Genomic DNA, 15,432 nt, shown 5'->3' on the forward strand with positions numbered 1-15,432 from the left:
GATGAAGTTTTTAATAATTCCTGTAAAAAAAGAGCAGAAGCAAAATCTGCAAGCTATTACACATACCATTAGCAATTGCTAGTGAAGAGATATTTGACAGCCACACAGATCTGTCAAATAAACGTCAAGCAGTGAAGAAAATTTGGTTCGTGGATTCATTTTCCCTCAAAGCACTCCAGTTTCTCCCCAGCCTGCAATTTCTCTCCCGCAATCCCACACGAAGTTAGCTGCGTGGTTTGCAGGCTGGCAGCTGTCATGCCCATCTCAGCCAAGCCGCACACCGCCAGCGATCGGGAGCCCGGGCCTCCTTTTGTAGGGAGCACCGGCGCTGCGTGTGACAGCGCTGCCGCCTTTATCCCCGCTCCCGTCATTCTCTCGCACACCGCGATCCCCCATCCGCATTGTCTGCCTCGCTCCATCCCTCGTTAACACGGGCACGTTCTCCTTCCTCCGCCAGGGATCCCCGGGAACCCGCTTCCTCGGCCAGGGAACCCCGGCAGCCTCCTTCCTCGGCATTTCCCCGGCCGGCCGGAGCCCCCGCGGCCCCGCGCGGGGCGCAGCCGGCGGCGGCTGCCGGGAGCGACGGGGAAGGGGCGGGGCCCGGCCGGCGCGCGCGGCGGCGCGCGTGCAAGCCTCGTGCTGACTGGCGCGCGCGGCTCCCTCCCCTGCCACTAAGCGCGCCGCCGATTGGCCCGGCGCGCCGCCCTGGCGGCGGGCCGCGGTGACGTCATTGCGCAAGAGGGACGTAAAGCACCACGTGCCTGTCCCCCGCGCTCCCTGTGCCCCCCCCCCGCCCGGCGCGGCTCCCCCGGGGCGCGGGGCGGGAGCGGCGGCGCTGCCCGCGGGAACAGGGATCCCCCCCGTGCCCGCGGGAACCGGGATCCCCCCCGTGCCCCCGGGAACAGGGATCCCCCCCGTGCCCCCGGGAACAGGGATCCCCCCGTGCCCGCGGGAGCAGGGATCCCCCCCGGGAACCGGGATCCCCCCCGTGCCCGCGGGAGCAGGGATCCCCCCCGTGCCCCCGGGAACCGGGATCCCCCCCGTGCCCGCAGGCGCTTCGAGCCCCGCGGCCGGCTCTGTGCTTCCCAGTTGCGTTTCTGGTCAGTGCTCCCCGCAGCAGCCGGGGTTTTTCACCATTTTTCAGGGAGGTTCCCAGAATCGTTAGGGTTGGAAGGGGCCTCTGGAGATGATGCAGCCCAGCCCCTCTGCCAAGGCAGGGTCGTCCGGGGCGGTGACCCAGGGCCGTGTCCGGGTGGGGAGCACCTCCCGGGCAGCCCCTTCCGCGCTCTGCCCTCACGCTGAGGCGGAACCTGGGTTTCACTTGTGTTTCACTTGTGTTCCTGGCCTTAGTCCTCGTCCTACGGCTGGGCACCAGCAAAAGGAGTCTGGCACCATCCTCTCGACACATTCCTTTGAGATATTTATATCTGGTGCGGTCCCTTTTCCGCCTTCTCCAGGCCGGGTTGGTGGTACATCAGAATAAAAAGAATACAAAGCCACCACGCTGTGAAGCTCCCGGTGCCCCTGGCCTTGCATGCCTTCCTCGGGACAGGGTTCGGCTGAGCTGCTCCACACCTTGCCAATGGAGCTGTGTTTAACAAATTAACATGTCAATGTGCTGAAGGGTGAGTAGCAAAGTCAATAAAACAACCATTTGTTTCTATAGAAACTAAACACCTTAGCAAGGATTGTACCAAGCTTTGATTTTGGTGATTTTTTTTTTCTGGAATTTACTGCTTTTGCAGCCTGCTCTTGCTTGTTTTCAGGAAATCAGAAATTTGGAAAACTGACTCGGAATTTTTTAGCATGTGAGGAATGATGGTGATCACATGATAGCGGTGCCAAAAAAAATTTCTAGAACCTAGTTCAGTGAGTTAGAAGTGATTTCTGAGTCTATATAATCATAAACACTAAAAATCTCTGTTTGTTCCCCCACTTTCCGACCTTAAGGAATTTTGTAACTTCCCATCTTCCACTCCCCTTTCTTCCTAGGCTCTTTTCCCAGTTCAGCTGAAAAGAGCTAATCCAAGAATAGGCTGATGCAGCTGCTTGCTGCCCAGAGATTTGGGGAGTTTGTGAAGGTTTGTTTCCCAACTATCATTAACACGAGGAAATGTCATAGAAGAAATACTCAATTGATGCATTCCAGATTTCTTAGATGAAGTTTCTCCATATGTTCTGTTCTCAAGTGGCAGTGATACTCAAATGCCTTCAAGAATACAAATAAGTAATTTGGTTTATCCTGGGAGGGAAGTACTAACAGGTTTCTGGAAATCTACAAGGCATGGAATAGCACTCATTCTGTGTGGTAGTGACACAGTGCAGTAGCTGTGCTTTTAAAAACTTGTAGGTCCAAATTTACCTTTTCACATTTTTTTTTTGGTGTTAGGACAGGGCATAGAGTTTATTTATTATTTAGTTCTGTGTTTGCCTGTACCTAAGTTTGTTAGGTTTTTTCTGCCATTTTTTTTCCAAAATCAGTCTTTATGCTTTCCCTGAAAATATTTGTGGTGTTTATCCCAGTGATTCTCGTGAGCTGTGTTGACCTCAGTTATTGTATCAGAATCACTTGCATGTTTTGATAAGCACCTGAAAAGCCTTGTTTCTCAATTTGATTTTTTTAATTCCCAGACAAAAAAAATATTTCCCTTTGGCAGTCATTTCTTTTTTCCATTGAGCAGTAGGACGATGGGTCACGTGGATTCCCACAGAGCCCTTCTGAATGTTGTCAAGAATTTTTGGTAGGTTTTGGGAAGTTCCAGATAATTATATTTGGTTTTCTGTTCAAGATTTAGCTCTCTAAAGCGTTTGCATTTCCAAATGCAGTGACTTGTTCATTGGAATTCTTCAAGGGGATGGGTATAGGGAGAGATTTCCATTGCTCTCTCCCTTCAGCCATTAGCACACAGCCTTTAGAAGTGAATGGGTTGTGGAATCCTGCTGGATACAGGAATGGAGTTGGGAAAGCCCTGAGGGGGTGCACATCTGTTAGGCCTCGGCATTCTGCTGCTGGCCGTTTCCAAGCAATCCTTTTCTGTAGCTTTATTTATATTGTGTCTAAACCCCAGTTTTAGCCATTGCTTGTGCCTTTGCCAATGCAAACACTCAGCATGACCAAAATTAAAAAAAAAATTTAAAATGGATTCCACTGGAACTTGTATTCAGAGCCAGAATAAACCTGAGTAGTGCAAATGTCAGCTCTTGTTCACACGAAGCGTTTACACCGCTGTCCAAATGGCCTCTAAGCACAGGTGAGAGGACACAGCAAGTGCTCAAGGATGGTGTTATTCTGACAGGAGTTGGGAATATGGAGGAAGTTCCAGCTCAGGGGTGTGAGGCTGCATCTTACTGGCTGACTCTTGCCTTACCGGGAAGTGGCAAGCATGGAATGCCTGCTTTGGCCACTTGTTTTTGGAAGATAATTACAGGGGTTGCAGCTTGATGGCCCTTTGATTATCTGAATTTGACTTCAAATGGAATTGCTTTCTGACTGCAAAACTACTCATTCTTACAACTTGTGTTTTTTAAGAACTTCAAAATAGACTATTTGTCCGAAGTTCCCTTGATTGCCCCAGTCTTGGATGTGAGCATCCAGTACTAAAATGTTATTTTAAATTCATGTTTGCCAAGTCATGAAAAAAATCCTTAAGAACCAAACCAGACTTTTTTTCTTTACCAAATCTGTCTTTAAGACAACACTGTATGTCTTGGCCTAAGAAATTTGGCTGCCTGCATTGCACAGCTCCTCCATGTGTACATAGTGCTATTTTCAGGTCTACAGGTAAAGCAGCAGCTTCCTTATGAAGGTGCAGCTATAAATACACCAACACCCAACCAGCAGAACAAGTTTCTTGCTCATATATTTTCTGTGCAAGAGTTTTGTCAACTTGGAAATACCATACAAAACTCCTGTGGGATCACTGCTGTCATGTGTGAAATTCAGTTTTGATGAGAGTCAGTGTCTCTTGAAGTTTTCACCACTTAGTTTGGCAAGGATCTCTGGAGGTCATCTTATCCAGCCTCCTGCTCCACAAATGTTCAGTTCCAGTGGATCAGGAACTTTCACATCAGAAAAAAGCTTTTGAATAAAATGCACTGGGACAGATTTGTTCCCCACTGCTTGCATGGCGGGTTCCACAGCAGTCTGTTCGTTCTGAGGGGAGGGGAGCTGCTAAAGATGGAGGGTGGGGGTAAGAGGACTGCAGTGGACTTTGCTCTGTAAACAGTGGCAGCAGATGCCAGCAGGTGTTCCACAGGCTGATGGCTGCACCTGATGGGACGTGCAGAAGTCAGGGAAGAGGCCCTGAGTAGAAGGAAAGGCTTCGGGCAGAGAAGCAGAGCTCCAGAGTGCACTTTGCGGGCTGTTAGCTCCAGATGTCAACAGAGATGACATCAGGCTGGCACTGTAAGATTGCATTTTGCTCTGGAAGAAATGAGGCCAGCATTCCTAGAAATGTCAGGCAAGAATGCTGTGCAGAAAACTGCAGTTTCTAGATTGTTCCCGAGGCTGAAAAGAAATTCCTGTAATGAGCAGCAAAGTATATGGCAAGGTTTCCATCACCTTGTGTCACAGACTGAATCAAGGTAGCTCTTTCATAGCAAAGCTGATGGAACTTTTCTTAGACTGGGATTTTCAATGTCTAATAATGCACACAACATTTCTCTCTGTCCTGGGATTCTTCAGCAACTAAAAAAAGTTGAGCTCTGCTTTGATCTTTATCTTTCTCGTAGCTGGAGGACTAGCTCTCCTGCTGCCTCTCCAATGCTTGGGTCAGTTAAACTAGCAGAGACCTCTGAGACCAGAAATTTGTGTCAAATTTTGTCTGAGACTCAGATATTCAGAAGTGAATATGGTGAGCTTTGACACACAGCCTGGACTGAAATACATTGTTTAAAATCAAGCAATTCTGGAGGTGACTGATCTCCCTTCTCTTCCCTTGTCTGATCTACTCTGCATTTCCTTTCCTCAGCTCTGCAGTGAAGGACTCCAGTGACAGAAATTAGGATTCTGCAAGGAATTTAGCCTCCAAGAAAGCTGGAGAGGGACATTCTACAACGGCACATAGTAATGGCTTTACACTGGAAGAGGGCAGATTTAGGTGAGAGATAAGGTAGAAATTACTCAGTGTGAAGGTGGTGATGCACTGGAGCAGGCTGCCTGGAGAAGCTGTGGATGTCTCATCCCTGGAAGCATTCAAGGTTGGATGGGGCTTTGAGCAGCCTGGTCTAGTGGAAGGTATCTCTGTTCATGGCAGCAAAGTTGGAACTGGATGTTCTTTAATGTCCCTTCCAACCCAAATAGGAAACCTATGATCTGTTTCTCCTTTCTTAAGGAGAAAGTATGGTTTGCTTTCTTTGTTTAGGGGTGTTGGCACAACATGTCTGGGATCAAAGTGAGGTCTCTGCCCAGTGTTCGGTGGAGATTGTAGATCCACCAGTACCTGGTGGTCTGAGGTTTTGACTCTCAGTTGGCATCGTTTCTCACCATATTTGCAACCTCTTACTTGTATCTTTCTCTTCCAGCTCCTGCAGAGACATTTCTGAGCATCTGTTCCTTCAGAATGGGCATCCAGGACATCTCTTCTTGTCCAGGCCCCACAAAGTTTACATGATCACTTCCTTGTGTGTAGCCCAGACCTGTCCACTGATAAATGCAGCAGAGTGTGGCAAAAGGAACTCACCAGGCATCCTGGAGGATGTGTGCAGGAGCTGAGGGAGGAGAGGAGTCACACAGCCCCTTGTGTGACTGTCCCTGTAAGGTGGCATGGGCACAGCTGGAGTGCACAGTGTACGTGGTGGGTGTATCTCTGAGACTTTGTGTCACCTGGGCAGGTGTTCCTGTGCAGGCAGCTGTAAAACAGAGCTGTGTTCTTTTGTATCAGAGCAGCTTCCTTTAAGTTCCTGGTAAGGAAATACAGAATTTGTTTAAACTTTGGGAAGCCACTTTAAGATGGGCATTTGTTCCTAGAGTTGTCTGTTCCTATGTTGTCTGTGTTCCCTAGGGAATTGCCTTCTCCTTCTTATCTGTCTGCAGGCTGTCAAGGGAGTCCAGGTAATTATCTAGGTCAAGAAAAGGGTTTTTTATTTTCCTATTGGTTTAATTTGATTGGGCTAGCTACTCTTGTCTTAACCATATTTACCTTCAAAGAATGCAGTTTTGCAAAAAAAAAATCACCATTATAAAATGTGTGAGTGAAATGCATTCACAGCAATAGTTCTGTGTGGCCTTGATTCAGGTACTGCCTTCTGAAATTATTGCAGAGTAAATTTGTTTCTGGCAGGGAAAGGAATGGAGACCTTCCAGGTGAAAAGCAAGTGAATTATTCCATGGACTCTAGTGGGACCAGGATTTACCTTTCAGCATACATACTTTCAGCCTACTTTTTAGCTGCTGCTCCTCTGTCATTAAATAGCCATTTGTCATGGATGGCTATTTATAATATAGGAAGAAATAGTAGATAGTTCTTGGGTTTTAATTCCCCTTGAAAAAAAATAAAATTTAAACATTTCCAGAGAAGTTCAGTGTAGCACAAAGCAGTGGGTGCCAAGTCCCCAGCCATCCCCCTATTGAGAGTGGTTTTGTTGGCCAGCTCTAGCTGTTCCTCATGGACTGAACATGCACAGCTTTCCCAGAGATAACGAGGCACTTTGGGAGCAGAGTTTCCCATTTGGTTTTACCCCAAGGGAGGCCACATTGTGTGCTCTCAGGCTGCTCCACAACATGAAACAGAAGAGGTGAGAGGAAGATGAGTTGCGAGCCCAAACTGCTGATTTGAGCAGTAGCACAGGCACACAGAAAGCTGAAAATGCTTGTGAAATATCTCCAAAGCAGCCTCCGTTTACAGCTGGCACTTGAAGCAAACCAGAGGCTGTGTCATTTGAGAAGTGGCTTATAAACAGCGGCTGTTCAGGAGAAATTTGGCCTGGCAAAAATGAGTGTACACAGAGCCTACAAATCCACCATCCCTTCTGAAATATTTCTTCCATATTTCAGCAGTTGGAGGCTCCCGTCAGGAGGTGCAGGCAAAGTGTCAAGCACAGCCCATTCCCTTTAAACGATGGGTTTTGCTTCCAGGGATGATTGCACCTTCTGCTAAAAATCCTATGAGCTGTTTTCTTCTTTGTTTTCTCCCTTTCAATCACTAAGAACATTCACATAGAACAGGATGGTTGTTTTTTACTGTTCTTCCTTGTCCCTATAGCATCATCCCCAGATGAGAATGCAGTTGCAGTGGGTCTTGCAGCCAGTCACAGAAGTGATTAAATGTCAAAAAAAGTAGATGTTAAATTCATGTGAAGAGAGGCAGCTCTAACATTTGTTAGTCCCACAAAACAGGATTTTTATGGTGATGGTCCTTCAGTACTGAAAGGCAGAAAAAAAATTGCAATGGTCAATAGGAAATGCAGCACACGAAGACTGTGCTGGGAACTGCTTTGGCTGTTAACATTTTGCTTTATTGAAACCAATGGAGGAAAGAAAATATGAATAAATAGTGTGGAAGGTTTTTCTTCCATTGCAGTTAAGAGGAAAGGGACTGTCCTGCATTGCCAAGCAAATTATATTCTATTTGCCATCTGTATGGCAGCTGTCTTCTGTTAAGTGGGCAGTTTTCCTTATCTCTTCCACAACTACTCCTCCCTCCAGGGAGACATCTGCTGATAACAGGCTATTGAATGTCACTGCAGGACTGATAAGAACTACAGCATCCACTGGGAGATGCTCCACCCACAGGGAGGAGCCAAGCATTCCTACCCGGATATGATCGTGAGATTCTGGAACACCAGCACAGCTTTTCCACTGGATTTCCCAGAGGAACAGCTGCCTCTTCCACTGGATCTCCAGAGGAAAACTACACCCTTTCTACAGGATCCCTGCTCCAGCAGAACCACACCTGACACTCCAGGAGGACTGCAGCCACAATTCCAATTGGACTGCTACCAACACCCTGACCAACAGGGTGTCAGGTTGTGTTCTGACTCTGTCAGTGTTGTTTTGGTTTACTGCATTGTTTTCTCTTTTTATTTTCTTCCCTAATAAAGAACTGTTATTCCTGCTCCCATGTTTTCCTGAGAGCCCCTTAATTTCAAATTTATAACAGTTTGGAGGGAGGGGGTTTACATTTTTCCATTTCAGGGGACGCTCCTGCCTATCTTAGCAGACACCTGTCTTTCCAAACCAAGACAGGGTCACAGTTAACTGATGGCTGAACGTGTTATTGTGAACAACAGCAATTGCAACACTGTTGCTTATACCTGTTGGCCATATTTCTATAGACAGGCAGGTAGTTGACATGAAACTGCAGGCTGATTTGCACATTCAGAATTACTTGCTACTAACTGAACATACAGGTAGTTTCACTTGCCTTTTGTTGTGAACTGAGACTTTAATTATTGGGCCTTAAATGTTTAATACTGTATATATACTTTGTCTGTTTTTTAACAAAATTGTCAACCAAAAGGTTTAGGTATTGCAAAATGGGAAAGGAGAAGAAATATGGCCCTAAGTCATCTTTGAAATATTTTCATGAATATTGTAATGCCACTAGAATCTGAAGGAGGGCAGAAAAACTGAACTAAATGAGCCAGGTATAAACTTGTTAGTATTTGGCAGATCTGTTCACTCATGAGTACGTTCTCACACTTGGCCTTTCCCCCCGTACATTTTGTACAACCTACCTAGACCCAGCTAAATTTGCCTGAAGTTTTCCCTGTCACCATGCCTTCCAGCTGGCAGGGGAACCCCTTGGCTGCTCCTCTGGGCAGAATGCCTGCTGGGCACACTGCTGATGTCCATTGGGAAATGTCTTCTTGTGTCACCTAGCTTTCAGGACAACAGAGGCAAGAGCACAAATCCATTGGTTTGGGATCTCCCATTTGGAAATGCTGTTTATTTTTAATGCACAAGTTACAGGCTTTTGCCTGAGGAATGTACAGAAGTTAATAGTATGTAAGGCACTAGGGCAGGAGTTCAAATAGGCTTCAGTCATAATGACAGGCAACTTACCCATTTGGCTTTCTGTTTCCTAGGATTTATTCTGCTGTTCTGATAAGCTATGATTTAAAACACACTGAAGTGCCAGTGCAGGTTAATGCCCCTTTTCCTACATTGAAACACATCACTTAAGAGTAGAAGGCACTGTGCTTTGTATCTGTCTCCCAGCACGAGGGAGAGCATAACTGAGAGGTATGGGGCTCTGCCCACAAAGACCACCTCACAGTCTGGCAGCTGAATTTGGAGTGGGAATCAGATCCAGAAAACAGATACCTGAATTTAGGTGTCTAATCTCCCACACCAGGCAGTGGAGACTTAGTTATGGCAGTCGATGGAGCTGGGAGTGTGATTCATCTGAGGAAATGTAGGTATCCATCCTCTGTTAAGCCGAATCCCTCCTGGCAGTGGGAGGTGGGACAGGAGCTCATCGTGTGTCTACACCTCTGAGTACACAGCTACAGCCTGGAAGCCCATCCCTGAAGGATGTGCTGATGACAGGGATTCAGTCTCCAGCTGCTGCATTGTTTCTGCAGTTTAATGAGAGGGGTGGGCTGGACCCCCCCGGCAAAGGATGGAGCTGCAGAGCCCTCCGGAGAGCTGGAGAGTCTGAGCGTGTGTAGGCAAGCTTCATCCCCTCTGTGAGCACATTAGACCTTATTTAGGAAGTCAAAATGGCACTCAAGGCTGTGCAATAAAGAAACAACATCTCTCTGTTAAAATTATTTTCACAACCTCTATTGTTGAGTTCAGACAAATAGACTTAACCAAGCCTTCTTAGCATATAAAACATTAGTATCTGCCACTTATGTCTGAACCTATGTTTTAGATTTTATTTTCCAGACAAAAGAGTAATTTAAAATTATGCAAATGAGCTGCCAAAGCAAGGCATTATGCAGATTTGTGAGGCAGGCAGCAGAATGTTAACCCTTGGTGCTGCAGCTTGCTGCGGAGGGAGTGTTGCTGCAGCAGCTCTGCCTGAATTCCTTCCAGCCCTTGTGCTCTTTAATTACAACACCCCTGTGGCAGGGCCTGAGGTGTGGGGCTCACCCCCTGCACACCCCCACTGCCACGTGGATTTAGGTGGATGGAAGAGCTGTGTTTGCTGCATTGTTCACCTCACAGCACTGCACAAGCTGTACACAAATCTGGTCTGGGCATCTCAGCAAAGACAAGTGTTGTAACTGTCATCCGTGGTTTCATACGGGTTGTTTCCAGAATATTTGAAGTGACTGTCATGGGAGAAATATTAAATTGCTTTTCAAATGCCAGCACTGCAGTAACACTTTAAAAACAATTGACACTGTCAGCTATAAGTCCTCCTGCTTGCTGGCCTGGCTTGTATACACAAGATGCACTAGCAGCCTTGACTTTCTCTAGAGGAAAGCTATTAAACGAACTCCATGTTGTGCTAATTTGTGGGTTCAATAGCTCATTATCCTACCCAGCTATAAAGGTGGTGGGAATAACTCTCAGTCAGAAACAGATGGGTTTTGATAGAAATCCAAGGTCTGATCTGCTCTGCAAGTTTGCCCTGGTCTCTGCCAGGGCAAGCTGTTGATGATGCCAACGGCTGACACAGCCACATTGGTGCAAGCACTAGTGCTGAGCAACAAATCCAATGTTTTACAGCAGTAAAGTTTGGCAAATGGCAAGAGCAGGCAAATCTCCAACATGCATGAGGATGTAAGTGCAGCTGATCCCTAGTGGAGGTGCCTGATGATGGGTTAAAACAGTGGCAGCCAAGCCCAGGGAAAGAGGGAGGGAGTTCACATCGGGCAGTTTTGGAAGGCCTGGGTTTGTGCCTCAGTCTTGCTCATGTGGGATGCCACACCCTGTGAATATTGGATTTGTTCAGCATCAGGCAGGGGTGGATCCTGGTGAGGGCAGGAAGAGTCTGGCTTCAGTATGGGAGGACTGGAATCCACATTTCCTCCTGCACTCCAGTTCATAAAATCATACAATAGAATCATACAATCACAGTTATTCATGGCTCTCTATGACAGAGCTTACAGAGCAGTGCAGGTTTCAAGGAAAACACCAAGAATATGTATTTCTGTAGTGAATTACTTCAGGAACAAACAATGTCTCAGTGCTGCTCCAGGACACAGAAGTAACTGGGTTTCTCTCTTGCACCCTCTTACACCCAAACCATTTAAAGTTTTTTCCACTCACCAAATTGCTTCCTCACTTTCTTTCTAGTTAAAGGTGTCATTTCCAGCTGTCTGTCAGAAGCTGCCTGTCTCAACCAGCAATACTGAATAAACACTTCAATATGTTCAAACCTGGATGCTATTGGTGAATTTACAGGTTTAAAACCTATGGCCATTTTCAAACTGGATACACATGCATGCACACAAAGGTTATCTCAGTTTAGATGTTTTGGTTTTTTATTGTTCTTAAGAGCATTTTTGGCTCAAAAATGTGATATCTCTCACATATTTGGAAAGAGTTATCCAAAGCACATGACCAACATCTGTTGGTTTTGATATGCCAGAGGAGCTATGTAGGAGATGCAGAGATCAGAGAATATATTGCTGCTGTGTATATTTGTTTTTAAATTTGGATTTTCTTTTCTGAATTTGGAGTTTTTCTATTGCTCAGCAATTTAAGCAATGGGCTGATCTGGTTAGTGAAAAAAAAAAACAAAAAAAACCCATGAAACCCACTTACATTGCTTCAGGTTTTGTTAGTTTTGGAGGAAAAGAATATAAGGATAGAAAGCTGAAAAGTATAAATCAGACACTGCTGCTGCACTGCCAATGCCTGGCCAGCTTAAAAGAACTAAACTAGTTTAAATAGGCAGAAACACTGTTTTATGATGGCAAACAACACAACTGAGCACCAAGACCATGGAAGGAAGTTGCTACGAAACCTCTATGGTCCTCTGGAAAAGTTTTGCAGCACCTATAAGAGAGTTGTCACCACCTGCCAGCCTGGGTATTTCCTAAAAACAGGGGTGTAAAATTGTAGTATACCTTGATTTCTACAAGTGCAGCACCAGGAAATGCCTTACAGCTCATTTTAAGTCAGTGCAGCTTCAGGGGACTGTAAGCTGTTCCCAGAACCACCTCTGAAGACTCAGCACTGAGGTCTCGTCCACAGTAACACTGAAGCCCTGACTTCTGTGTCCAGACAAGGTCTGCCCAGACTGCACTCATCTGAATTAGGTTCTTAGCAAAGATCTTTGCTTCTGTGAGTTCTAACCTTGCCCCTGCTGAGATTTCAATAAGGTAAACTGTAAGCTAGACTAGCCCTCTGCAGGCACAGCCATGGAGTCACTTTACTTTTGCACTGACCTGCATGGTGGCTTTGCCAGCAGAGGTTTCCTGCAGGCATCCTGCCAGCTCAGGTGGGTTCTCTGCGTGGGGATGCTTCAGAAAATTGAGGTGCATCAATCAACAATGTTACAACTGCAGGTCCACAGTGTCAGCGTGCACATGTTAAAACCCCAATTTCGGTACCAAGTAGTTGTAATTGTGATGAAATCTTAAGGATGATGTCTTAATCCTTTTACCACTTGATTTCTTTTGTATGGCTACTTCATAGTTTAACCATTTAAGTCCATTTCTCTGAGGAAACTGTTAGGTAAAAGATTGAGGAATCAACAGGGACCAGGTTTTTCTGTCATCATGAAGTCACCTGTCAGTGCAGCTCATGACTGGAATTAAGATAGGCAATGTCTATCAGGGGTTGCTAAGGATTGCTTGTCTACACACTTCCTTGGTAGCATGTTGCAAAAATGGGTGATGTGAGGTAAAGTGATGGAGGAATGGCTGCTGTGAGCACAATGACCAGAGCTGTGAAATTCCTAGTCTGTGAAATTCCCTTTGTGTGGGAACCCCCCTGAAGGTGCAAACTCCTACTTGCCACCACTCATCCTTGTTATATCCTTCATGTAACATCCTCCATGATGTTATATCCATCATTGTGCACTCTTCTTTGCCCACCTGGTGAAACGACCCATCATGCTGCAAGCCATTAGCACTCAAAAAGTGGACAAGGGGATTTCCTGCTCCTTCAAAGATAAGCAATAAATTAGGAGAAATAAGAAATACATGTTAAACCTGAGGACACTCCATTAAAGAAAGATTCCTTTTATAACAACAGTGTTCATTCCACAACAAAGAAGGCACTCCAGAGAAGATGTGATGCTGATATGCAATACTGATACATGAAGTATGGGCTCTTACAGGATTTTCCATTCTGGTCTATCTAGTCCATTGACACATAAAAAGATCCAGATCTTCAGTTTAACTTAAAAAAACAAACCTCTTAGGAAATCCTTTTTTACACAGCATATAATTAATGTATGGAATCACAACACAGGATATTCCTGACAGGTTTAGACTAGCTCTGCACTTGATGGTCTAGCGGCCTTTTGAGCTGCGTCCCTGTGAGATGTGGGAGGTGGGGCTCAAAACAGTGTGTAAGACCAGGAACTCAGCTGTTAATTTAAAAAAAAAAAAAAAAACAAAACCGTTTAGACTAGCTCTGCACTTGATGGTCTAGCGGCCTTTTGAGCTGCGTCCCTGTGAGATGTGGGAGGTGGGGCTCAAAACAGTGTGTAAGGCCAGGAACTCAGCTGTTAATTAAAAAAAAAAAAACCAAAAAAAAAAACACCACCAAAAACCTTTCGTTTCTGGAATAACAGAACTGCAAGAGCTATAGTAACATCTGGAGCTTTCTTTGTTCAAAGAAGGTTTTTTTCTGCATTTCAGAAAGGATTATATGCATGCACAGAAAGCAGTTCCAGTGGTGTTACCGGAGCAAGGTCACATCCAAAGACTCAGATTCCACACTTGGTGACTCAGAAAATAGCACCCACATCACATGCTTTTACAGCAGTGACATCCACACCTGAGCGAGGTCCCTGCACCTTCCTTAGGGCAGGTAAGGATAAATAAGGACCAAACAGACTCAGCTGGATTGCTGCTGATGGGAATAGCCATGTCCCAGCAGCACCCCTCTCCTTTGTCAGCTGCAGAGAAAATTTAGAGGGAAGTGGATGTGTTTGCTAGAGGTTTGAAGAGGTTTGAAGAGAGTGAAACCCTCTAGGTGCCTGCTGACTGCAGCTGGGGAGCGTTCTGCTTTCCCTGCTCTGAAGGCAGAGCCACCCCAGCTGGGGTGCTGGGTGATGCAGGTGGTGCTGGGTGACTGAAGCAGGCCCCCCTTGTCCATCCTGCCCCTTTGGTAGGCACAGCTGCCCCGAAGCAAGGATGTGCCCCTCCTGTGAATCCTCTCCTCAGCCATAAAGTTCATGTGTCACTGCATCTCTTGGTCTCTGTGCTCACCACAGCCATGGGCCTAAGACTGGTGCAGAGCAGGCAGGACCTGGGCAGGTCTTGCTCAGATGCAGGACAGCTGAGCAGTGAGGAGAAACAGGAAAGGCAAGTTTAGAGGCTGGTGTGACACAGAGGAAGGTGACGTGCACGAGCAGGCACAGCCCCGTGCTGTCCACTGGAGCCCTCCCATCAGGATGTACCATGGCAGCACCGTGTCTCCAGCTGGAAATGAGAAGGGGTCTTCCCCAAAGTATCCAGCATAGGCAGGACTGTTAGAGACAGGATTCTGGAGCAAACCTAAGCCTTGCTCTTCACCACCACATCCTTGTGCACAGGTAATTGCCTCTTCCAAAGCAGCAGCCCTCACAGACTGGGAGGTACAAAACATCTGGGCCATCTCAGAGATCAATGCTTCTGAAATCCGGTGTGATTGTTACGTTCATCAAAGCACAGGCTTAACTTCAAACTCCTCAGACATACAAGTAGTTACTGCTGACCCTGTCTCACACCCTAACAGTGCTGCCAAGGAGGAGGGAAAGAATTGAAATTTTACACCATGGCATATGGAGTGATTCAGAATTCTTCTAAAATGGAGATGGTGAGAATGTTTTTGTCAGGTCTTTGATCCCTTTCAAAAATAGAAGCCCCTGGATGTGGTTAGAGAGGGCTCATGCTGTGAGCTGGAGTTTTTGTAATCACTGCTGACTGGAACTCCCTGTCAATCTGATTTGTGCATTTTTCCAGTCTGTTTTATAATACAATCAAATTGCTGTTCCCACATTGTAAGAGACACTTCACAAGTTTCTTGGGAGGGGACACCAAGCTCCAAGGCTAATGCATTTTTCCTCTCAAAAAAGAATTTTTGCATTTTTTCTTCTTAAACTATTTAATTTTATAATTACTCACAGAGGCTGAAAATTGATTCAGCAAGTCTTGGGTAATCTCCAGGTGTACTCCAGACTGGAAATCAGCAATTGAAAAGAGAAAAAATATAGAAGAAAAGAAAAATTAGTTTCAAAATTGAGGAACTTCTTATTTCATGGTACTTAAATAGTTAAACAACTCTTGGAGAGTGGCAGGTCAGGATGTATTTCCAGGTAGATGTTCACATCCCTGTAAGTGGCCCTAAACTGCTGCAGAAACAAGATAACAGAAGCC

The 15,432-nt window shown here is 46.0% G+C and overlaps 1 long non-coding RNA gene across 1 annotated transcript; it reads left to right on the top strand.

Moving 5' to 3' along the window:
* The first annotated feature begins 1,036 nt into the window (after window positions 1-1,036).
* Window positions 1,037-7,882, top strand: LOC120500876. Its single transcript, XR_005627194.1, has 3 exons — window positions 1,037-1,625; window positions 5,524-5,788; window positions 7,687-7,882. It is a non-coding gene; the product is annotated as an uncharacterized LOC120500876 (long non-coding RNA).
* Window positions 7,883-15,432: the final 7,550 nt, after the last annotated feature.

Source organism: Passer montanus, unplaced genomic scaffold (genome assembly GCF_014805655.1).
Source record: "Passer montanus isolate IOZ18808 unplaced genomic scaffold, ASM1480565v1 scaffold19, whole genome shotgun sequence".
Taxonomy (NCBI): Eukaryota; Metazoa; Chordata; class Aves; order Passeriformes; family Passeridae; genus Passer; species Passer montanus.